This window comes from Marmota marmota, unplaced genomic scaffold, assembly GCF_001458135.2.
Source record: "Marmota marmota marmota unplaced genomic scaffold, marMar, whole genome shotgun sequence".
NCBI lineage: Eukaryota > Metazoa > Chordata > Mammalia > Rodentia > Sciuridae > Marmota > Marmota marmota.
The window spans coordinates 2,780,583-2,807,556 of NW_026000103.1; the positions used below are offsets into that span (position 1 = coordinate 2,780,583).

Sequence of the window (26,974 nt, forward strand, 5' to 3'; positions counted from 1 at the left end):
CCTGCTTGCTCACTCTGGCCACCCAGGCCACCCTGGTCTCTGATCCATGTCCGCATCCTCCTCCCCTCTCCTTCTCCAGGCCTTTTCTCAGATGCCACTTAGACCACCACATTTTTTTTAAATTTTTTATTTTTAGCTGCAGTTGGACACAATACCTTTATTTATTTATTTTTATGTGGTGCTAAGGATCGAACACAGGGCCTTGCACGTCCTAGGCGAGTGCTCTACCGCTGAGCAACAACCCCAGCCCTGGACCACGACATTGAAGCCAGCATTTCCCCTTTACTATCTGAAATTTACTCATTCAATTTTCATTTTAGTATTTCCTGCCAGATTCATAGTAGACATTCATTCCTCTGTCGCTATTCTCAAGGTAAAGTCCACCAGAGATGGAACTTTTGTGACCAGTTCTGTGACCCAAATACCTAAAATGCTAACTCTCAGTATATATTTGTTGACCAAATAGGCAAAAATAGTTGGAAAAAAGAATAAGTGTATATATGATGTTCTATTCTCCGTTCTTCAAAATGTATATAATTATGTTGATGACTATATCCTGCTTTTCAGTAAAGCAGTTTTATAAACTTTATAAGTGTCATAGGTGGATAAACACTCAATTAGAAATCTTATAGCTGCCATTACTAGTCACTATGACTATCAGAACATAGAACAGTTGCTTCTGTGTTACTTGTGAGTAAATGCTGTGTAAATCATGCCTCCTACATTCTCCATTGTCATATTTATTAATATGGTAGTTCTTAACACTTTTCTCATTTGTCTCTTTGACAAATCTGATTAAGTATAATTAAATCTAGCAGATTCTGTAGCCAGAGAAATGCAAGCACAATAAAATTCTATAGAAAAATTATGGGTTCATGAGACTTCCTGATGCCCAACTCTACAGAATCCCATCACCTCGCTTCGAAAAGAGTTACATACATATTGTCTTGCAGTTATCCATTAGAAGGTCTTGTACACACAACCATATATTTGTTGTATTGGGTCTTCTGAATCGCCCTTCCCTCATTGAACATACTTGTTTAATTTTAATGTGATGGTGGGTGGTAGGGGTTGTGCTTGTTTGTTTTCCTCCTAGAATTCACATATTAAAATATATGGAACAATTATGCAAAGACCTTGGTTTTCATCTAGGACATGCCACTTTGCAGCTGTCAGGTTTATAAAAGCAATTTATGGCTGGGGATATAGCTCAGTTGGTAGAGGGCTTGCCTTGCATGCACAAAGCTCTGGGTTCAATCCCCAGGACCACACACATAAATAATTACTAAATAAATAAATAAATGCAACTTAGTTTCTGATTTATTTTCTTTTACTTAAAAGGAAGTATAGGTAAAGTCTTTTTGGTATTACCTGCCTGACATAGGTAAGTACTCAACAAATGATAACTACTGTTATTATTCTTAGTTAGATACCATTTTTACTTATATCTGTTATCCTCATCTTCCTCTTATTTGGGTTCTCTTAGATCAGACTATTATATAAATGATTTTAAAATTCTTTAGTTTTACCATATTAATACAACTTGGCCTTATTGTTCCCTTTTTTTTGTGTGTGTGAGTTTTCTAAAAATGGAACTAATTCAGAATTTATTACAGTTCACACAGAATGAAAGATTAAATCACTGTTGGATTACATGCAGAAATTAACCCAATTATTCTTCAAAATGGCAATATATTTGCTGCATAATATCAGTATCATCAGGCAAGAGCAGAAATTACATTACTGTAAATGTACACCAGATGGCTCTGGGGTGACATGGTTATTTAAAAAAATAAAAATCTTGATTGTATATAGTTTCCCCAAGGGCAGAATCTGTGTCTAATCTGTGTTTGTAATTTATCCACAGCAACCAATAAAGGGGCACAAGAGCAAAATTTATTTTCATTTATGATAACAGCAACAATTTGCCATTCTTTTCAGAACAATTGTCTGTGCTAATTTGCCTGAAAAGATTTGAAGATTTTGATAAAAACAAAACAAAACAAAAAAGATGATATTTGGATTTTTCAGGTGGGAACTAAATGATTTTGAGGGCAAGAAAGAAATGAAATTTTGCACAAAGGACTTGATTTAAAGATTGAAAATGCGGAATGGTAAACTCTTCTGCTGTTCGAACTGTGGTCTGAGTAAAACTTCAGACCAGGTTCTTTTGCTCCTTGTTAATTCTGCTCTTTCACTGAAAAGAGAGAGAGAGAGAGAGAGAGAGAGAGAGAGAGTCACTGAAGAGAGAGAGAGAGCGAGAGAGAGAGAGAGAGAGAAAATGAAGGCTGCACACCCATTTTTGTGGCAGATGTTCTTCTGGGTCCTAGGGACTCAGTGAAGAACAAAACCGACATGATTTGTCCCCATGGAGACACCATTGTTCATTCCCCTGCCCAAGAGAGGGTAGGAGGAAGATAAGAGTATTAGGGAAAGTTAAGGTCTTATTTATTTCAAAAAATTGTCCTCAACAAGATGTCTTTTGCAAATCTGACTTATATATAAATATATCTCCAATCAGATAAGTAACTTCAGCAACTAGATAAATCTTTCAAGATTCAACAAACCAACTAAACAGTTAACCAAGTTCCCTTATAAATATTCTTTGTTCCAAGTCCCCCCCCCCAAATCCTTAAAATGATCCTTTTCTGAATTTCTTAAAATTTCTTTAATCTAGAGCTAAGGGCAGGTGTTGCAGCATTCAGAGTCGGGGACTTTGGAACAAGCACTTGGGATCTATTTTGTTTTCTTGGCTTTCAAAATTCATATGAGCTATTCATGTGGTCACTGTAACAATTAGAGAACCCCAGTTGATCACAATGGATAATCTTTTTTGAGGTATTGCTGACTTTGGTTTGCTAATATTTCAGTAAGGATTTTTGCATTAATGTTCATCATTATACAACTGCCCAGGCTGAGTCCGTGGATGCCCTCTGCTGGCTTCTCTACCCTGACTTCTCAATCAATGCACCCGAGAGCTGCCCAGTTATATACTCACCCATTTTTTTTTCATCCACATAATTTCAATTCTGAATTCAGTATTTGAATTAATCTAAATGCCTTTGGTTGGACTTTGTCAAATGCTTTTTCTGTGTCAATTGAGAAGGCTATGTGGTTTATATCTTTGGATGAATCCCACTGGATCATAATGTATAATCTTTTTGATGTTATTAGAAGACCAAAGTCAACAATATGTTATTCAGGATTTGGGGAAATTATTATTCATCAGAGAAACTGGTCTGTAATCGTCTATTCTTGGGATGCCTGGCTTAGGTATCAAACTGATGCTAGCCTCATGATGAGCATTTGAAAGTATACCCTGGAGCTCTATTTTTAGAAGGGTTTAACAAGTATTGGTATTAATTCTTTGAATGTTTGGTAAAATTCCATCTGTGAAGCCATTTGGTTCTAAGACTTTCTTTATTGGGAGGTCTTGGCTACTTCTTCAGACTCTTTGTTATTGGTCTGTTCAGGATATTTATTTCTGACTCAATTTTGGTTAATTTGTATTTTTGTGGGTATTTATTGATTTCCTTTATTTAATACAATTGTTTTGGCTTATAATTGTTCACAATAGTTCTTATGATCATTTATCTATCCGAAGTGTCCATTATAACTTCTTCTCTTTTTACTTTAGTCTTTTTTCCTTCTTAGATTAGCTAAAGATGTGCCAATTTTGTTTATATGTACCTTATTATAGCATGTTCTATATCTTAAAAAATACACAATTTTATGTAAACAACAATGAGAGAAGGAATACATTTTGGCATTTTTTTAGGTTATTGAGGACTTTAGAAGGGCTTATTATTAAATTGAAAGGAAGTTTTTACTGCAAAGGGCAAGATTAATGATAATTAAAGGAGCAAGACTCATGATACTTAATAAAATGTGATTAAAGGCACAGGTGGGTGAAAGTAAGAAGGGTTTGAAGAGGGAGGTTCTGAGGCAGTAATGAAGAAAAAGAAGAATCGAGACATAGAAATATTAGTAACTTAGCATAGGTAAATAATTAGTTACCAGTTACTACATGAGTGAGTGGGAATCTCAGACTCTAGTACAGGCCCATCTGGGTACAAGACCCCAAATCCTAAGGTGTCTGAAATTTATCTTCCTTCGTGAAATTTGGCAGAGAGAAAAGATTGGGAAAAACGTGTGCTGAATAATGAATGAATGAGCAAATCACTATGGATACAATTATGATTGTGTGTTACTTTAGATGCTGAATGGATAAAGTGTGTGTTGGCCACTGGAAATACCACTCTTCTGATGATCTTACTCTGCTAACACCAAATGCCGGTCAATCTGTCCAGCTCAAGGCCTCTGTCCTAGTCAGGCAATCCAGTATAAAACTTGAAAAAAAAAAACTTGAATGGATACATGTCCACTGGTCAATCATGCTCCTGACAATACCTGACAACTGAATCAAGAGACTGTCTGTCAAGAACCAGCATGCATGATTGGGGCCCAAAGCAGGGGGGGAAGGCAGCCTGTTTTACTTACCTTTTTAAACAATGCACATGATATTGAAGTACTGCCTACAAAATTAAATCATCACTTAGAGTGGAAAAAAGACTTAGTATTCTTCAGTATGTCTACAATCTATCCTTCACCACTGTGCTTATTTTGCCAACTTATCTTAATTCTACCCATATTTTTAGCCAACAAACTGTTATACAGCTTCCACATTAGGAGGGGTGAAAATGAAAACTTAATGACTTAGAAAGTGTTTTCAACACTGCTTAATTAAAATGCTATTAGAATAAATTTTGCTTCAATTTGCCTCTGAACATATTCTATTTACAAAATGTATTGGAATAAAACACTCTTCTCTCACAGTAAAAACAGCAAAACTCACAGCATATGTAAGAGAAATTATTTACAGCACTTTTATGGGTGAAAACAGACAAGTCTACATCATCCCTATTCTGATCCTTCATAGCTCACTCTGAATTTGATATCATGACATATTTATCTCTTTTCATCTTGCTTCCCTTCTGCACCGTTCCCAAACATAATCTCAACTCATATAGAAAGTGAATTGGAAAGATCACTAATGCCTTACTATAAATTACTTTAATGATGCCCACTAATATTATTGCATTTTAATGAATGCTAAAAGGACACAAATTCTGGAAATATCTCTCATATCTAGGATGAGTAGGTAATAGAATAAAGAGGGTTCTTCTGGTAATCTTAAAGTCTTACTATTAGGATCACCACTTACTATGTTAGGATTTAAGGTGGACTTCACCAACACCATTGGTGAATATAAAATAAAACAAAACAAAACTTGGTATTTTTTTACCAACTTATGACTGAGAACTTCTAAATGTTCCCCTAAATTTAATCAAAATATACTCTTATATCTTCTTTATTCTAGAACATTGAGGTTTATTCCTAACTGAAGTTAGGAATCTCTACTGAGAATCTTAAAAGTGCATTGTGTTAAGGTTTCAATGAGTTAAAAGCAAACACTCCAAAAAGAAAAAACAAAGATGTTCCTTCATTATTTCATACTACTTAACCATTTCACTACCGGAGGGAGGGAATCATAACTCTGTCCTAATACTAGCTTTTCAACAGAAAGTTCTAGTCCTGGCAATCTGAAGACCGTTATTAAGGAGGTTTTGACTCCCCACTCCACCCCACCCCCATTTATATTAATTAAAGTATTATGTCATTGGTTTCTTTTACTTCTTTCCTCTTTCTAGAATTTTAGAGAAGGAATAGGAAAGAAAACTATCAATTTTTGGTACCTATCACACATCAAACACAGTGCTGACCTATCTTATCCACTATTCTTAACAACCCCATTCCTGCCCCCAGGGGTGAGAAGCATACTCAGACTAATGGCTAGAGTACAGAGAAGAGGCTCATATCCAGCTACCTCCAGGAATGTCTGCAACCTCAGGAGGGAGGGGCTGGGACCTTGGCAACTCCTCTTCCTCCCAAGGGTACTGAGCTATCAATGAGTCATTCATTTGCCACAAACAGTACAAAATGGCATCGCTGTTAGCGTAATGAGAGCATCCTACTTCTTTTTTCTTCTCTATTTCTATTTCACAGTTTCAAAATCACTTGTGAGAATCTTGAACATAGCAGAGAAATTTCCACACGATCCTAAGATTCATTCCTTAAAGATCTTCTAAAGAAAACAGTGAGATAGTTATTCCCATGGAGGGCAACCAACATCTGTTAGGCCTCTGACTTTAAATTGGAATTATAGATGAAAAGTATCTTTCTTCAGAGAAATATTTAGCACTCATATGAAGTAGTTCTCCCAGGAAGGTAGTTGAAGTTCCTCCTTCTGGCCACTAGAGGGAGGTATAGCGTGAGCAATGGCTGAATCCCTGCATTTTAACTATTAAGCTGTATGCCTGGCCCAGTACAAGAAAAGTTCAAAGGATGCATGGGGGGGGGGGGGGGAATCATAAATTTTAGCAGAACAATTGTGTTTAATTTTGATTTTCCTTAACCAAAGTATGCACCAAATAGCTTCATAGTTAAGGAAAAGCAAAGGATGCATCAAATACAGTGTTTATAATAAAAAAAATTACAAAGAAAACAGTGTATCATTAAGTGCAGATGCTCTATGTAAAATGGAATTTAACAGCTGACTGGAGTTAAAAAAAACCTTTTCAAATGCATCAGGGTACAGCAAAAAAGATTCAGCTGATTACTTAGGCTTTTCCAAATACTCATGTTTCATTTATATAACATAGAAGTAAATAAAATATTTTTATTCTCAGAGGCAGTCTACATTAGGTTTCTATATAAGAAGACACTGTAAGTTTATTAGATTGAGATAATGAGTTTTCTTGAGAAGCTCAAGGTGTTTTAGTCACAACATTTACATAAAGAACACCAAACACTTCTCAAAATACCAATAGCAACTCAAGTCAACAATAGAGCAAGAAACATGAGAACAGTGAGAAAATAAGAACAAAAATGTTGATGTAAATAGATCTAAAGGTACCAATGTGAAATAAATAATTCATTCTGCACACAGTGCCCCTAGTCATCTATGAACACTACTGTCACCTTGTGTTGCCTGAGCCAGTAAACAGATATGTCTGGCCAGATCACTCACTTGAGTATGTGGTGATACAAGACAAATGGTGTTATTCTAGGGGTGTAAGCAGGCAGGTGGCCCATCTCCCACACTGGAGAGCCTGTGGTCCACCATGTGAGACACAACATGTATCACATGACATCTTTTTGGAAATTGGTGGGATATAAAATCAAAGAACATAATGTGACATTTATTTGTTATCTGGATCTGCTTTCACTTGGTGACACAAAAATGTTACTACATATTTATTAGGCAGTTTAAAAATGTGTAGGTCAAGAGTCAGGCTCTGAAAGAAGGATTATCTATGTCAGGATTTCGCCTTTCACATTAAAGTAAAATATGAAAATTTTAGCCACATGTGATTATTTCAGTACTTTTAGACACAGATAAATCTGGAACTTTTCTAAACCAGATCCTTTATGTCTCCTTAAGATAACGCATTTATTACATTATGGGAAACCGAATAACACTGGAATGTCAACAACATTGATTATTTGCATTGCATTGCATTTTGCATTTTCCAAAATAATTTATATGAATGAGATGTATTTTTTTATAGTTTCCTGAAATTATATCAAAGCTTTAATTTAATTTCCATGCTTCTGAAATAAAGTAACTTAGTAGATCTAATCATGCCTGTATGAATAGGTATTGAATTTAATAGACAGCCTTGTGGCTTCTTATCTCCTTTAGAAACCTAAAAATAACAACTGGCTAGAATTTTTCCTCAACTTTGATGAAAAGTGCAAGCATACAAGAAAGGGGAGCAGGTCCGTGTACTGCTTGTGATGAGATGGTATTTGATGTGAACAGCATGAGCCTGTTCATCCAGACATGTTCAACTGGGTCCTGGAACCTGCAATGCACAGACAAGCTAGACACAACAGCATGTCAGCATCAAAGTCAAAACATGCTGACAGATTCTAGGTGAGGTTGCTGATTATTTAGAGCTTAAATTAAAAGACAGCAATCATTACAGGAGCTTAAAAATCATTTCCATCAGAATCTGAAGAGATGAAAATGAAAGACTCTGGCCTTCTATTCCAAGAGTAATAACCAGGCAAAAGTACCATACCCCACCTCCTGCCCCCGCCCATGAATGTACTGCTTCCTTTGTTTCTAGCAATGTGGCCACGAACAATAAATGCTAAAAGAAACAGAGAGCTGAAAGCTAAAGATTTCCCCAAAGATCGAGCCAAATTCTTACATGGAGGATGGCAAAGACATCAGGGCCTTTAGCATGGCCCTTCTACAGTGTCCAGGGGCTCTGCTGAGATCGATGTTGGAGGCAAAGTGAAGGGTCAGGACTACCCCTGGGAAATGGGCACAGAGTCACACTGCCTGCAGTCAGGGACATAGCTTCTCTCAGCCTGCATGAGCTTTTCCCTGCTCATATAAAATGGAGATGTTTGTACCACACACAGGGCTATTTCAAGATATCCCTTTGCTCAATGCCTCGTATCAATTCCATTTTCTGTTAATTATTAGAGCTAACACCTGTATAGGTACAACACAGCAGCTCCAGAAACAGGTGAAAAATGTCAAATATAATTAAAATATGCTCCATAGAGAAAGTGGGGATAGTAACTTTACAGTGGAAAAACCTAAAAAATACTACCACAGCCAGTGATCAAGGTTAACTTCATCAACAACAAGACATGCTGATAGCATGTTGGCTTGATATGATGAGAAGGGTCCTTCTCTTCTGTGGTCTTCCACCTAAGAACCCATAACACCATCTAGTCATGATAAAGACATTATAGTAGCCCAAATGGCAGACACTCCACAAGGCACCCAGCTAGTGCTCCTAAAAACTGCCAAGGTCACAAAACGAGGAAAGTCTGAGAATCTGTCATAGGCAAGAGGAGCCCAAGGAGACATAATATTGAATACTAATGTTATGTCTTAGATGTAATGCTGAACCAGAAAAGATATTAGAGGAAAACTCGTGAAATCTAATAATGTTTAGAATTTAACTAATAGCCAGGAACCAATGTTAGTTCCTTAGCTGTGACAAATGTACTATAGAGATGTAAGATATTAATCATAAGAGAATCTGTTTTAAAATAGGCTTCATGGAAAATTTGGTACTCAACCTCCTATGGCAACAGAATTGACACATTTAATAGAGGGCTGGACAAGCAATGGTGAGATGGAGCACAATTCTGGTTCTGAATCATCCATAGGCAGACATTTTAAAATTTGCTGTAGTCAATGAATAACATATTACTATATTCTTAAATATTCCTTAAAGATGGTTATTTGAATACTCATATAGCCATGTCTGGCTCATTAAATATTAATCAAATATGAACAATTGTCAGTCTTGGTGGACACCAAGAATATATTTTGGAGCTATGCAAACTGGAATTGAAGTCTCAGTCCTGACTCTTCCACTCTTACCATTTAGGTCAAGTCGCTCTGTAACACTCGGAATTTCAGAGTCTTTTTCTATTAAACCGGTGTACTTATCTCCCAAGGTTCATGGCAGTCCCAAAGAACATCTGAGCAGAATCCAGAGCAGCAGATGCTCAAGAAATGTCAGTTTCCTTCCTTTCTAGTACTTCTATTTTCAGCCACTGCTGTCGGACTGCCTCATTGACTTCTCTGTCTGGATGTCTCCCAGATATTGCAAATGTAACATATTTCAAACTAAATGTCGATCCCTCATATACTCCTTTCCTGCCAGCACATTTTTTCCTAGATTTCCTCGACTTAGTAAATGGCAGCTCCCAGCCTACAACCACCCTGTAACTCATGCCCCCAAAATGAGTCTTCCTTGATTCCTTCCTTTTTCTCACCCTCACCCTTCACAGCCAATCCTTCTGCAAGTCCTGGCCTTTTGACCCATGAGATGGTTCTGAAATTTGCCCACTTGTCTCCATCTGCCTCCCTGCCAACCTGTTCCAATTGCTCTTCCCTCAGATGCTCATGTAGGTGGCCCCCTTTATAGGTCTTCTTACACCCACTTTCGTCTCCCACGATCAATGTCCCCCATGGTGCTCAGAGAGCACAAGGGTTAGGGTGTGTCACTCCCACTCTGTAAAGACTTCAAGGACTGCTCATATTACTATATTAATAAAGCCAAATCCCTGCACCATGGCATGGAATGTCGTTTTTGCTTTCCTAGCCACCCCAGTGACACAAAAATATTTCTTGATTTCCAACACAGAATTTATTTCTGTAGAGGGGTAAGTACACATGTGGGCCCTCTGTCTGCAGTACTAGTCCCCTAGGACTGCCCAGAACTGGCTACTTCTCAACCTTTACTTCTCTCATCATCCTTTTTACTAAGGTGTTTAAGGGCTGTTTTTCTCTCATTGCCTCTTGATCATTTTCTTCGTAACAGTTGATATGGCTTGGACATGAAGTGTCACTCAAAGACTCATATTGGGTGAGTTGAAGGCTTGGTCCCCAATGTAGCAATGTCCAGGGGTGGGGCTTTTGAGATGTGATTGGATCATGAAGGCTCTGACCACATCAGTGGATTGGTACATCCATAGCTGAATGGACTACAGGGAGAGGTTGATAACTGTAATCAGAAGAGGGATAGTTAGAGAAAGTGGATCACTCGAGGTTGTCCTTGGGGATTGTATCCTGCCCTTGGTCCCTTCTTCTCTTTCTGCTTCCTGGTTACAACAGGGTGAGCAGCTTTCTTCCTCCATACCATTTGGCCATGTTATTCTGCCTCACCTCAGGTCTGAAGCAATGGACTTGTCAAATGGATTGGAACCTCTCAAACTGCGAGCCAAAATATATCTTTCCTCCTCTAAGTTGTTCTTGTCAGTTATTTTGGTCTCAGCAATGAAAAGCTGACGAACATAGCAGTTTTCCCATTTTGTAATTATTTATCTCTTTATTTGCTGTCCATCCTACCTCACAATTTTGCAAGCTCCTGCAAGGAAGAGGCGAGTCTTTCTCTTTCACAGATGTAAGTGTAGATTTAGAAAGATCTTTCTCTAGTCTAGCTTGGATGCTCCTAAAATCTCCAGAAGGAATGAAGATGTATTCTATTTATAAAATATATCAATATGCTGAAAAATGGAAGCAGGTTTTTTTTTCTGTAACCAAAATAACTTTTTCTATAAATCACTACTGTACACTTGAGCAGGATGCTATTTTTCTAAATAAAGATGCCAGAAAACATTAGGATAATAATGCCACTGCTGTCATGTATATTCAGAAAGATAGACAGGTTTGGCGACCCAAATGATGTATTTGTCAGAATGATTCAGAGTAGAAATAGAAGGAATACAAATAAGTCAAGCTCCAGAGGTTATCTGTAGTTAGAGGCCTAACTACAGATATTCATTCCAATGAATTCATTCATTCATTCAATTAAAAAAAGACTTTTAAACTACATCCTAGGCACTTTATGAACATAATTTTGGTGGGATGGTAGGGGTGAAAGCACATTTGGAATAATATTATGAAGAAAGGAAAGAGTGGAAAGGAAAATAGCAAGTATAAAACATATTTGAAAGGTTTTGTAACAAAGGTACAGAGAAGTGAGACAGCAGATCACATTGGCAATGACATTTCCAAGTCATTCTCCTAAAGAAGCAAGAGCCAAATGCCTGGAGACTGCAAAAGAAGACAACCAGGGAGGTTTAGCTGGCCTGAGGTGCTGGGAAGTCAGCATGATAAAGTTCTGCCAAGGAGGCATAAAGAAGGAAGTGGTACATTAAGTAAATTGCTAAACAAAATTGATAAGTGGTGTCTGGTTAGCGAATAGAAAAATGCCCCCAAAGGAAAAGAATGCGAGACACAAATATGCCTTTCAGATTAGCAAATTTCAGCCTTTCAACTTTCATTTAATATAAAATATTCTCAGTTACTTGCATGAGAATAGATATAAGTATAATATCTGGTGGCTAAAAATTTATAAGACAAAAAGCTACTATGTTCACCAATCTTCCCTCCATCATTCTGGTCTCTAGTGCAGAATTCTGTGGAACTTCTAGTGTCCCCCATGCAGGTCAGGCATCATATTACATCCAGAAAATGTAACTCTTTAAGGGTGCACTTGCACAAGTATTTTATTTGAATTTGATTCATCATAACACTATTTGGAAAAGATAGTGCATATATGTTTTAGATACTCTACTGTCTTTCCAATTTACAGATAACACTTGCTATGCATATGGCACTAAGAAACTCTCTCACAATATCTCCTAACTAGGCTTTAGGAAGGTAGATTTCATGGTGTATCGTTTTTCTCCAATCTCTTTTATATGTTCCATAATATTTACTGAGCACTCATTACATGCCAGCACATCATCTGTCTCTGTTTTCTATTTTAGATGCTACATTACACCCATGCAAGGGCATTTCCCCAAGTATAACATTATCTCTTGGCTTCTAGACCTTTATTCACATTGCTCCTCAGCCAGGGGGCCTTTCCCCCACTCTCCTCCCACCAATCTTCCCTCCATCATTCTGCTCTCTAGTGCAGAATTCTCTGGAATTTCTAGTGTCCCCCATGCAGGTCAGGCATCATATTACATCCAGAAAAAGTGCAAGTGCACCCTTAAAGAGTTACAAGTATTTTAAATTGAAAGCATATAGCAGGTGTGGAAATAATGAGCACCAGGCAGATGTGAGAAGAGTCTGAACAGCATCTGCAAAGACGTCCTCAGCTCTGGGCTAATATCTTCACATCACTTTGACTCTCCACAATGGCCCCTTTGCTTGTCCACATTACCCAGGAAATGATGAGTTACTTCAGGGTGGGAAACTCTGTACTCCTCACAGTGCTTCCCTAGGGAAAATCACCAGGAATATTTACTGAATGGATTGAAAAATACATCAAAATCGTTTTTCAGTGCTGGGGACTGAACCCAGGGCTTGTGTGTGCTAGGAAAGCATTCTACCACTGAGCCACATCCCACCTTGATATTTCTTAAGTCTAGGTATTTTTTTTTAATGTCCTAGATTCCTTAAATAAGATAAAGGTCAGAAAGTGAGATGCGATTCTTTGAACAACAATCTTTCATAGAAGTCCTTCCTTATGTGGGTCTAAAATCTATCTCCTTCTAGATTTATTTCCTGGCATGTAGGGGAACCAGGGAGTTCAAAACAAATATAAAGTCAGTGTCGTATCTTAGTTCTTCAGGTATTTAAAGACTACAATTGTGTCCATTGGCCTTTTCATTCCCACCATTATGTCTCCAATTCATCCTTCAATAGTACTTCACATAGATGGATGCTCTGTCTGCATGTTATATTGCTCTTTTCTCTTAAATCGTAACCAGTTGATCTGCAGTACTCTTAAACTGCCACATCCCAAAGGAATTCAGTGCTCTAAACTCCAGGGATAGTCTGATTAATCCACTTCCTCCTAAAATGATACTGGGATTATTTATGGGCAGCTATATAATCTACAAAATAACTGTACTTCATGGGATTGAAACTCTAATTATAACTTCCATTTTCTGTTAAAAGAAGAATATTAGAGTAGAAGGAGTAGACTTTATTTTTGTATGAGAAAACAGTTCCAAGAAGAATGAATGCCTTGACCAGGTATCTTGATATATAGAGAAGGTGGTTATTAATCAATGAAAGGGTCAGACCTCATTGTTCCTCTTCCTTAATGACCTATGGTTCTGCCTCTTCTATGCCCAGGTGCCCATAACCAGCTGCTGTGGTTTGGATAAGTATCCCTGAAAGGTCCTTGTGTTAAAGGTTTGATTGTCAGATTGTGGTAGTCTGAGGTAAAACCTTCAAGACATGTGGCCCAGTAGAAGGAAGTTAGGTCATTGCGGTGTGCTCTCAAAGGGGATTTGGGACCCTAGCTCTTTACCTTTTAGCTGCTATCAGTTTCTTCTGCCACATGCTCCTACCATAAAGTATTGCCTTACCACAGGCCCAAAATCAATAGGGACAAGCTTTTGGTGAAACTATGAGTCAAAATAAACTTCTCCTCCTTATAAGCTATTTATTTCAGGAATTTTGTCACAGTGAAAGAAAGCTGATTGACACCCTGCCCTTTCTAATTGGGGATCTAGACCACAGGGGAACCATCATTGAACAGTAAGATCTGGAAGACTTTCCTTTTACTTTCATCAGACAACAAATTTTGAGGCCAGCACCTTCTCTCTAAGGAAGAGGGGTCTTGATATCCTACACTGACATCTTGATTTTTTTTTTACATATAAACATTGTTACACAGCCTATAGTATTTAGGTGGAACATGGCTATTTGATTTCTACTTCAATCGTATTATTGGCTGATTAGTCACTTATAAGATGGATGGGAGGGTTCTAAATCCTTGCATAATATGTTTCCATGGAAAAGTACACTCTTGGGTTCCAAACAACTGACCTTATTATTCTTATACTAACTTAATAAACATGAGCACTTTCTATATTACCAGACTGTGATTCAAAAATAAAGGAAGGCAATTATCTTAAAGACCTACAAAAGGACTTTCTCCTTTGTTCTGAAACAAGTATGATTCATTATAATACATGCCATATAAGGTACTAGGGGAGTTGAGGAGATGAAGTGGTCAGGCCACCTGGGGTGCTAGAGAAGGTTTCACAGAAACTGTCAAGCTAAGTCCTGAGCATTTTAGGCAGAACAACACACACGTCTGATGTACAAGCATATTTGCTGATCATCCAGGGGACAGATGGCCGCCTTACATATGGTGGAGACTAGAAATAGGTGAAGTTTGGGATTAAAGTAACTTGGAACACAACTTGTTTCTAGGGTAATGACCATCTGCACATTAGTGAGTATACTTCCCTTCAGTGAGTTTACAATCTACAGGCAACACCCTAAATGTACCTCTACTGTAGCATTATCACATGACAGTCTAATAATTGCTCTCTTGTCTTTCTGCTCCTTCTAACATAAGAATCCACCATGGGTAAGGTGTCTTTTTCCTCTTTGATTCTAAAACTTCTGTATAGAGCCTAACACATGGTAGGTATTAATACATAATTGCCAGGTTTAAAGGTGGATGACATAGCAGATATAAGTGACTTAGGATGAATATAAAACAGATGAGGAATCAGAGAAGACTTGAGGGAAAGTAGTCTTTTGTGCTTCTGAAGCAGTTTTGTTAGAAAAAAAGCAAGAGGGTTAAGTCTGATCTAACCCCGGGTACAGTGATGAAAGCTAGAAAGCGGGGAATGTGCACAGTGAGCAATGAGCAGTCTAACTGGGCTAGAATTTAATGTATGCAAATAGGAATACACAATTACTGATCCTAAGCACTTTTTCATTTGTAGCCCTCCTCCTCCACTAGAAAATATTATACCCTACACTGTGTTGGTATGAAGCCAAATATGTTCAGTTTGAATTTATAAAGACTATGCATTATTATATTTTTCTTCTGATAGTAAAATACATTAAAATTAAAATATTTTTATGAACACCTAGAAGTTAATGGGGTCCCAGGAACTGTGTTATCAAACAGAGTGGATAAATTTGTCCTTATGGCCAAATTGAGCAGGAGAGAGTAAGTCTGGAAGGATAAATTAAGGCTAAACTTGGAAAAGCCTCAGAGGGACACACAAAGGTCAAAAGTGACCAAGTAATCTGGTAAGTATGGAGTGACATAATCAGAGACATGAGAAGAAAGGATAGAGGTGACATTACAGGTTGAGTATCCTTTATCTAAAGACTGAACCAGAAGTGCCTTGAATTTTTTCAGATTTTAGAATATTTACATAGACAATGAGATATCCTTTTTTTTTTTTTTTTTGGTTCTAGATATTAAACTCAGTCACATCTCCAACTCTTTTTATTTTGAGACTGAGTCTCGCTAAGTCACTTAGGGTCTTGCTTAGTTGCTGAGGCTGGCTTTGAACTTCAGATCATCCTGCTTCAGCCTACTGAGCTGCTAGAATTACAGGTATGTGCCACTGAGCCTAGCATAGTGATATATCTTAAGGATGGGAGTCACATCTAAACATGAAATTCATTTATGTTTCATATACACCTTACACACATAGACTGAAAGTAATTTCATTTAATATTTTCGGTGCACCTGCAAATGTCTTTTGACTGTGGCCCATCACATGATGGCAGGTGTGGAATTTCCTACATGTAGCATCATGTTGGTTGGTGCTCCAAATATTTCAGATTTTATGGCACTTTGGATTTTGGGTTTGGGGACTAGGAATGTTCAACCTGCACCTGGAAATTGGAAGATGGTTCTAGAAACAGAAGGACTAGCTAGGTTATGACTGCAACCATCCAGTAAAGATGTAAAAAGTCTCTCATCTGGAAGAGAGTATGAAGTTGATGAATAGAAGAGTTATGAAGAAAATAGAATCTGCCCAAACTGACATCAGACTGGGAGGGAGAAGGTCAGAAGTAACTGTCATTTCAAACCTGGGTGACCAGAAAAAACATCAAGGCCAGGAGAAAAAGGGAAGAGGAAGAGTGGATGCAGTGGAGACAGTCTGCTGTGATGAAGGTCATAAATGCATTTCCAAGCCCTAAAACACAGTTAATTTAGGTTGCCTTAAGAATTACCCTTTTTATCTGCTACTATTTTGACCTCTCTTTAAAAAGGCAGGCATGACTAAAGAAAAAACTAAATATATGCCCACCAAAGGAGAAACTTTCCCCTAACATAAATTTCCCTGTGAAGCCAGAACTCACCTATCTGGTGTTGCAAATAATTACAGAGATAAGAAGAGATAAAGAAGATTAATTAGACATAAACAGAAGTGAAATATATGCCTTTAATTCACAAAGACTTTTGTTATTTTAATATATACCTCAGGCAAGAATAAAAAACAATAAGTTGCTAGGGATTTTAATTGAACTATGCAAAATAACAATCATTTCATAAATAATTATATTTAATTTTAACTGTCCAGGAACAACATTCAATTTTCCTTTTCTGTTTTAATTATTCTCAGCATTATTTAAAGTGCTTCTGAATGAAACAATACTTCTGTCAACCTAATTTACGGAAACTCTGTAATTAGAATAACTGAGCATCATCTAAATGGATCATAGTTCACCATTTTTAATATTTTAGAGAAATGTGATTGTATTGCTTTCAAATAATTCAAACTATGCTAATAAGATATTGCCTAGTAGAATGTTTTTAACAAAGATATGCTGATGTAATATGTACTTTTCAGAAACATTAAGTTTAAAAATACCTACTTACATAATTTATTTCCATTGTAGAAATAATTATTAGGACAAGGTACATTTTTGTTTAGCATGATGATATAAATTACAACCTCATGGGAATCTCCATAAATGAGGTTTTACCACATACCTAGGCTTCTTCTAAACTATATGAATAATCTGAACCACAAATTGTCCTTTGTTTTTCAAACAAGTCTAGAGCATTTTAGTGTCTTATTTTTTCAGGAAGATATTCATTAGGCCTCATCCACCATCTGGACCATGCTGGAAGCAAGAAAAAATAAAAACAAACAAACAAACAAAAAACCTGAAAAGCTTGTTCAATGTCAAAATATCATAATGCCCTTGGAAATAACCTTGCTTCAGAGTCTATTAAGCCTTTAATCAGGTTTATCTTTAACAAGCTTAATTATCAGGTGTCCTATCTCAGCAATTTTGATGCAGCAAGTGATTCATTTATAAGAACAATTTTATACACTTTAAATAAATAGTAAACTTAGAAAAAGCTTTGTGCATAAAGATGTTCAGAATAAAGTATTTCCAAGAGTAAAATACTGGGAAAATATTGACCTCTAAAATGGAAGATAAATTACAAAATAAAAATATGATAGTATACTATACACTTGTTAAAAAAATTATGTGGTAATGGCCTTAGATTATATCATACATAACTAAATGAAAAAAAATAGGATGTAGGTTGTCAGTGTAGTAAAATCTTAACTATATCTAATGTTCAGAGATAAGAATGTAGCCTTGCCTGCACTTTCCTACTACCTATTGGGAATGGTATTATTACAAGAAAATTCATATGCAAATGAGGGAATGGTTAAAGAAATGGCTACTGTGGCCACGCTAGCACTTTAGGGGATCCATAAGTTATTTAATTGACTTTGGACTTAGACTTTAAAGTTGATACTGATATGGGTTAAGACTTTTGGTGCTTTTGGGATGGAATGCATGTATTCTGTGAGAATGTAAATTTGGGGGACCAGGAACAGAATGCTGTAATTTGAATGTTTTGTCCTCTTCAAAATCCACATTGGGGATTTAATATCCAATACAATGATATTAGGAGATAGAGCCTTTTCAAAAGTGTTTAAGGTAAGTGCTATAGATTAATTATATTATAAAAGAGCTTGATGGAGGTAGTTTGCTGCCTTATTTTTTTGTGTGTGTGTGTGTTTTTGTTTTTGTTTTTGTTTTTTTTTTTTGTTCTTGCAGCTTATTCTGCCTCTTTGGAGGCTGTAGCATTCACTGACCCATCTTGGTCAGACATTGAACTTGGAAGTACCTTGACATTGGACTCCCCAGTTTCCAATTAAATTTCTGTTCTTTATAAATTATCCAGTCCATGATATTTTATTACAGTAGCACAAACAGACTAAGGCAGTACCCAAATGGCCAGAGACAGGAAAAAATCCTGACTTAAGAGGAGAGGGTATGTTCTGGCCTCCGGTTTGGTTCTGGCAGAATAAGAAAAATAATAAAAATATCACCATAAATTTTAATCATTCTGATTTGGAACCTGGATTTATAATAGCTTTTTTGTCTTAAAAAAATAATGCAAAAGAGTTCTAGGTTCAGAATGCTCTCAGATAACTAGTAGAAGCAAACCACAATCTCTATGTAAAAACACACTTTAAACTTGGGCCTCAAAAATTTCCAGATAATATCAAAAGAAAAGGAACTCACAATTAAAAGCAATCTCTGGACCCATGAGGAAACAAGCCACCATTAGTGAGAAGCAGCAGAAACACTACGGAATTAAAGCCAGATACACTACATAGCTAGTTTTCAGATATAAAACATGAAACAGGCATGTTACTATATTTAAAAACATAATAAAATTGCTTACAGTATGAAGTAAGAAGATATGATCAGAATTGATAAAAATATTTGAAAAATAAGCAAACTGAACTTCTGGGATGAAAAATATAGTAATTACATTTAAAATGCAGGTTATAGATTGAAGAACCCATTAGACTTCAGAGGCCAGAATTAATAAACTGGAATATAGATAAATACATATAAAATGAAATGCAGATAAGTGAACAAAAAGATTGTGAAGAAATAAAGAAAATAAAATGAAAGTTCTGACCTATGTATTTACAGTTCTTAGAGAAGATAATAGAGGTACTGGGTGAAAAGCAGGCTTTGAGATACATCACTGGAAATTGATGAAAGACACCAATCCTTAAGTTTAGAAAGTCCAAAAATAAATCTCAGAGAGGATTAAGAAAAATGAAACCTATATGTAGATATATGTGATCACAATGAAACTATAAAGGAACAGTAACAAAGGGAATATTTAAATAGACAGAGGGAAAAGAACAATTATCTATAAAGGAACTACAGTTAAAGTTATTTCAACAGCTACAATATGAAATCAATACAATGTAACAATGTCTCCAGAGCACAGACAATAACCGTCAATGGAACAGTGGAAAACCACTTTTCAAGAATTAGGATTGAGGGGCTGGGAATGTGGCTCAAGCGGTAGCGCGCTCGCCTCGCATGCGTGCGGCCCAGGTTCGATCCTCAGCACCACATACGAACAAAGCTGTTAGGGCTGGGGATGTGGCTCAGTGGTCGAGTGCCCCTGAGTTTAATCCCTGGTACCAAAAAAAAAAAAAAAAGAAAGAAAGAATTAGGCTACATCAAAGACCTTTGTGGAAAAACTAATATGAAAGTATTTATTTCCCATACATCCCCAATAAATTAACTTGTAAATTATTTATTGCAACAAGAAGAAAAATTATCCTTGAATTTAAGTTTAAGGAGAAAGAAGTAATAACAAGAAATAAAGATGAGTACCTGAATACATTGAAACTAATGCGGCTGAGAGGATACAATATAAATAATTACTAATTCATGGGGTAAAAATAAAATCAAGGTAGGAATAAAATCTTATATAAAAATGGCACACAAATTGGAGAGGACTGTTGGAGTTAAAACAGTTCAAATGCCCTTGTGTTTTAATCAGCTTTTTCACTGCTGTGACTAAAGGATCTGACCAGAACAACTGTAAGGAGGAAAAGTATATTTGAGGACTCACAGTCTCAGAGGTCTTAGTCCATAGAAGGCCAGCTCCATTTCTTGGGGCTCAAGATGAGGCTGAACTACATGGCGGAGTGTGTGGCAGAGGGAACCAGCTCACATCACGTTATCAAGAATCAGAGAAAGGCTTCAGATACAAAATATATACCCCACAGCCATGCCCCCAATTAACCACTTCCTCCAGCCACACCCAATCTGCCTCTAGTTACCACTCAGTTAATCCCATCAGGGATTAATTAGCTGATTGGGTTAAAACTCTCACAATCTCCTCTGAACCTTCTTGCATTGTTTCACAAGTGAGCTTTTGGGGGACAATTCACATCTAAACCATAATACCTTGTTTGTGAAGTGATTTAAGATACTAACTTTAGATGTTGCAATTTTATTTATAGAGAGAGAACCTGTATATAGTGATATATGAGAGAGAGAGAGAGAGAGAGAGAGAACTACAAAGTAGATAAAAGCTATGAATTCCAAACTATTAAAGAAACAGAATGAAACATATAAAATAAAATAAATGTGTCCAAAGCCTGAAAAATTAAGGTAACAGAAATAAATAGAATTATGAGAAATATAAATGAATAAAATAATAAGAATCATATAAGTGAACTAATTAATAAAAATTGATCAGACTAGATTAAGAGCAAAACTAAAATTAGTTACATGCTATATACAAGAGATATATTTAAAATACAAGGAACAAATCACTAAAAGTTAAAAGATAGACTAATTTAACAACAAACCCAAAGAAATCAAAGGTAGCAGCTATTTTAAATTGTAATAAAATAGAATTCAAGACAAAATATTACTATAAGTGGTGTTTAAGTGCTTGTATGATTTTTTAAAGTTGTAGATGGACACAATACCCTTATTTTATTTGTTTTTAGTTTTATGTGGTGCCAGGGATTGAACCGAGTGCCTAACACATGCTAGGCAAGCACTCTATCACTGAGCCACAACTCTGTCCCACTTGTATGAATTTTAAGAGCCAAGAAGACACAAACCTAAATGTGTATACACTTATGAATGTAGCCTAAACTATAAAAATTAATGCATAAAATTGCAAATTTAATCCCATGAGAAATTTAAACATGTCTGACAATTTTATAAATTGAGCATACAAAAAATAAAACCACAAAGATATAGAAATGGAAATATCTCCAACAATAAAATAGTGCCAACATAAAGAACTTATATAGAAGACTTACTTCAGCAACAACTGGAAAATAGACATCATTGACCATAGTACTTGACCAAGAACAGAAACGTAACTTTAGTATATTTAGAAATTTACAAACACTCTTCTAACCAAGAAAAAGTTATAATGGAAGTTATACAACATTTAAAACAGAATGATAAAAATACTACATATCAAAATAGGCAGAATAAAGCAAAGTAATTGTTAAAGAGAAATATACATATTCACTCTTGCGTTAAAAAGGTAGGATAAGGTAGAAAAAAATATACACAGGCATTCAACTTTCCATAATATAGAGATAAAAAAGAATGATAATTGGGTTAAAATACATGAAGATTAATGTTTCAACATATGCCTAGTAGGAATTCTATGATAGGAGAATAGGAAGAATGGGGGAATGAATAGTATTTAAATATATAATGAGTGAGAATTTTCCAGAATTAGAGAAAGTAATCTAATCCTCAAATCTGAGAAACACAGTGACTTTCAAACTAAATAAATCTATACCTGGTCACACTGCTGTATATAGTAAGTGCAAAAATTTTGTCCAATATGGTGTGGTTTAAAAACCAAGGAGGGAGTGGGAAAAAGACTAAAGGAAAACAGAAGAGAATTATGAAATACTTGTCATCTTGAAAGAAAAAATAGGAGGGCATGCAGGATTATCACACGAGGGCGTGTGAGTGGCACCTCCCTGCTTCGTACAGGAATCTGTCCTGTAAGGGCTGGCTAGTCCTGGCTCCCTTCCTTTGGCTTCAGGGCTTACCTGTCAAAAGGAGCTTGATGCTGTCGCCAACCTTCTAAACTGCCTGGTGTTGGCTCCTCTCACGCCTATGCTAAATTCTTCTCCTGTTAATACTCTTTTATACACACTTCTTTTAGAGGCATCCAATGCAAGTGTAAAAGAATTAGTCATGATAAAGCTGCTTGATCAACAGCTATAATTGGCAGAATTTCTCCTTCCAGCTCTATCTGCAAATTGCTTAAAATGAAATACTATAGCTCTGTACCTCATGCTCTTATTCTAATCTCAGATTAAAGACAACCTCTTTTTCCAAAACAGGACACACCTGGGAATGAAGGTTGTGTAAGCATTCCTGAAATGGAACAACAAAAGTTGGGTCTCATTTTTTTTTTTTTTACTTAGTACAAGCTAGCGTTTATTGTTATTATTAGATGTAGTTGTATTGAGGATCCCTTTAGGACAGAGATATATCTTAGTTCAAATAAGCAACAGAATATGTGTGGGGAAATGTATTTAAATATAAAGTAGGGTAGTTTCTCAGGAGCAGTAGTGTAATTAAAGGATTCATCACAGCATTTTATCACAGAATCTTTCCTAGTATTTATGAAGGTTTGAGACCCTAACTCCATTCTCATGATTGACTCTGTTTGGGAAGAAGAGGACTCATAACCCTGAATATTTAGTGAAATGACATGCTGTATCTCTCTCATTCCTGCTGCCTCTATCCAACATGGAAGACAGGGGATCAGAGCCCCCTGTGGGGACAATAGGAGCTGGTTCTCCTGACTTGGGGTCACTCCCAGAGACTCTCCCTGGAGGTCAGTCCTAACATCTGCAAGAGCAGGGAACAGGAATACACAAGAGCTGTCACATCACAAATCTAAATAACTAAAAGGTCATAAGTCAAGCTAATAAAGCATTAAATAAACTATTCTACCTTCTCACTTTGATAAATATACCACCATTACAACAAATTTGAAAAAGGTATAAAGATACAGGTTTTTTTAATGATTGATAACCAACAAGACATCAAAGATAATTATTGTAATATATATATGGGGGTTCTTTTGGTAGGTTAGCAATGTTTAGAGGAGTCATAAATTAAGATGGCACATAACTCAACAGTATTATAGGTTTGCTGCATGAAATCTAATTTTCCTTGCCTTCAGTTTTATAAAGTAATTGTGTTATTATATTAAAGATTTTCACATAAATTTTCTTGTATTGACAGTAAGGCTAAATTAAATCATCTTTCTTGAGCCATTATAGTTCTTAGATTTTTTTCATTAATTTCAATCTTGATGAATTTTTGTTGAAGTTGTCAATAACATTCTTAAATAGAATTCAGAAATGATTGTTTGTTTTGTATATTATTTTATGTTCTAACACGGTTGTGGAACCACATATGATAAATTAGCATTCTTTTAGAACACATAACAATATTTCAACTTCATCATTCAATCCACCATCTGATATACAATTTCTACTATCTCTTAAGGCAATGTCTAGATTCCTAAAGTGTTTAAGTTTTCTTCTTTCAGATTTGTCAATGCTGAGTTTTAAAGAAAACCAAGCCATCATAATATTGATCAATTTGTTAAAATTGTCTTTCTAATATAACAGGGATGGGAGGTAGAAAATGCTGTCTATACAAATTAGTCTCCAGATTACGTGTCCATAAATCTCTCACTTAATAGTGTTCAATGACATTTATTGAAATGTCATTTTTGTTATGTTGCTTCCCAATTTCCTTCTGTTTGGTGAAAACATTTTCCCTAAAATGAAAAGGTATCCTTATGCTTTCATGACAGCTCACTATTTTAAGTTCCTCATCAGATGAAGTAACTATTGTATTTTGAGTTTCCATGAAATAAAACTTTCGAAAACTTAACAGCAAATAATAATTCACATCAAATAACCATGAATAGCACAAATTCAAACTTAGTGTCTGTAAAGACTATTATTCACTCTTTGTGAGTCATTTGTTTTATGACATAACTGTTCTAGTACAACTTTCCAAATTTAATCTAAATATTTTAATAGCATTCATTGGGCATTGCCATTAAGTGTCTGAATGCAGTTTAAAATTCAATTTTGAAGTATTTCAACAAGATGCTCCATATTTGAACACATATTTGAACCTAGAAATCCATTATCTCTAAATTATTCCAAGGACTGCCATTGCTATGAGCATATCAGAAATTATACCTGCTAACAACAGATGCCCTAAATAATTTCAAATAAGCTACTTTAGAATAAATTATGTTTAACTTTTAAATATATTTTATGATAACATAACTCTTCTTATTGTTTTTCATTTTTCTAAAAAGAAACATTTATAAATGTAATTTTGTGTTAATTGCTGGACAGAGCAGGGAAAGATGGTTGTTAGAAAGTAAATATGGGTGATAACTTGACTATGAAAAATTAGCCTATGGATCACTAAGACCTGACTTTGTTTCTTACAATTGAAATAAGTGAAGTATATGAATTACAATTTTAGATTGACTTATTTGAGTTTTAGTACTGTAAAAGTCTTTCAGGTACAACTTTCTCTAGCTTTGGTGTTCTCATTATGCTACCTTGAAATTCTCCAAAGTCCCTTATAGAGACATTGTGAAAATAGTTTTGCTCATGAGAATTTCAAAAAAGTGGACAAAAAGTGTACTCATTTTCTAGTTACAGTTATTAAGTAGCAGAAAATGAAAAAGGTATCCTTATGCTTTCATGTCAGCTCTCTAGATTCAGTAATTCCAGACTCAACCTCCTTTTCAGTTTAGTTTCTCCAAAAGCAAAAAGCCTTGTTTCTTGTAGAGCTCTGAGGGAGAATAACACTAGAGGGCGCTGGCAGTTTGCAACTAGGTTCTTCACTAGGCGCACCAAGTGTTTTTTCTGAAGGATGTGAACCCCCTATTCACTGTTCCAACTGAGCGAGATCATGACACTGTAAATGTATTTTGCCTGAACTCGAAAGGAAAGAGAACCCAAGTCTTACTGGCTCTAGTCTATCATTCTACAGGTGAAAAAGATATTAAACAGTGTCCAAGGAAAACAAAGAGACAGGAGCAAAACTTGTAACTCATAGTTTCTTTCTTTCAAGTCATGCAGATGAGGGCATTTGTGGTGTGGTGAGTGGGTGAGTGAGAATTTCTGCCAAAATATCAAATGGCCAAGTACTGCATTATTTAAAGTCAGACTGAGTTAATGTTATAAGATAATGTATAGATTTTTAAAAGGATTAATACCGAATTTGCTTTTGTAATTGTATATGCAGTTGCAAAATCTCCATTGCACAGGGTGATCCCAAGGACAGCTACTAAAATTCTACTTACGGATGGCCAATCCAGTAGTCTTTAGGACCAACAGGATGAATGTGGCTGTTTGATAAAAGTGATAGGCAAAAATGTTTTGTTTTGTTGTCTAATGCAAGTCAATCATAAATAGGTTTGCCAAACACAACCCGTGTTAAGGCTTTTCAAAGTTTAACATCATAGGCACACTTGGAATTTAGTTATGTCACACAAGAAACATTGGTCCAGGGGGTAAAATTGTGGTCTTATTTCATAGAACTGATGTCATAAAGGCAGAGAGTAAAAATTGTTCTTAATAATATGTTTCTTTGTTCTTGCCCAATCCTTATTTCTTGCCCAATATCAGACTATGTATCTTTCGTGCATGTACTCTTTCAACAATATCGTCAGTTATTCTGTTAGAAGTTGGTGACATAAAAACTAAAGACAAAAGCAGGACCTCTCAGCAGTAGACAAAGAACTAGTTCATTTCTATCATGTGATTTATCACATGTATTATTGTAAAAAATGAATGAGAAGAGAGCAATGGCAAAATTATGGTACATTTTAAAGGTTTATGCAAGTGAATGCTTTTAATGCAAAAACAATTCAATATGATCGTGCTATTTGTAGTATAGATATAGAATATATAAAAAGAATTAATTCACAGCACCTTGTAGGCCACATAGCCTAGTGAAAGATATAGATCGGCAGTTATTAGACAAACATCTTTTGGTTCTCTTGGTGTATGTCTGAGACTGAATATTTAGGTTCATAGTGAATGAGTATTTCATTTGAGGCCATCTAAGAAAGTTACCAAATGATTCTCATCCTACCCTACCCTCCTATGATAGGGGATAGATTTGATTCCTACCTTCAGAAATCTTAATTCTTTAAAGTGAGTCATTTTGTTCATAGGCATTTAGGGTACAAGATTCATGCAGCTCTGAGGAACATATTTTTACAATGAGGTAGAACCATCATCATCATTGGTGAAGGAGATCCAAGTCTTGCTGGGAAAGATTTCTAAGCTGAATTGAAGGACAGATGGACAGTTGTCCAGTGCAATGGCAGAGAGGATGCAGGAGAATGGGAGGACATGTGCAACTATACAGGAATCTAAATAAATGTGGAATAGTGGGGGATTGGAAATCCCATAGGAGGGACTTTTCAAAATCATGGTTGTATTTTTGGTCTCCTGGTATAGAATTGTTCAGAGTACCTGAAATCCAGGCTGGAAATTTATAGAAAAGTTATCAGGTCAAGGGCTGATTTCTTTCAAACTCTTCATCATTTATTTATATGACTCCCAGTCCTGGTTTCTTCGACTATAGTTAGGTCCTCAGGGGAATGTAGTACAAGTAGAAAGAAATGTAAATATAGAGTTCCAAGACCAAGCATCAGGTGCTATCTGTGACATGCATCAGCTCTTTGACTTTGCTTTCAATAGAACATCTCTGAATCACAGTTCTCTCATTGGCCTTTGGGGA

At 36.0% G+C, this 26,974-nt stretch overlaps 1 protein-coding gene and 2 long non-coding RNA genes across 5 annotated transcripts in view; 1 reads left to right on the forward strand and 2 right to left on the reverse strand.

The window, feature by feature from the left end:
• On the reverse strand, positions 1-26,717 carry LOC125610829. Of its 2 annotated transcripts, none has more exons than XR_007340885.1 (3): positions 26,707-26,717; positions 14,659-14,666; positions 1-14,119 (listed from the first exon to the last, which is right to left on the reverse strand). It is a non-coding gene; the product is annotated as an uncharacterized LOC125610829 (long non-coding RNA). The 2 variants fall into 2 exon arrangements; XR_007340886.1 differs by lacking the exon at positions 1-14,119 and adding an exon at positions 22,319-22,324 and having other exon boundaries at positions 14,666-15,580.
• The window catches only part of Adamtsl1 (ADAMTS like 1), a 905,649-nt gene that overhangs the window by 569,768 nt on the left and 308,907 nt on the right, over positions 1-26,974 (reverse strand). The gene's annotated exons all lie outside the window — the stretch shown is intronic.
• The window catches only part of LOC125610827, a 243,682-nt gene that overhangs the window by 203,227 nt on the left and 13,481 nt on the right, over positions 1-26,974 (forward strand). The gene's annotated exons all lie outside the window — the stretch shown is intronic.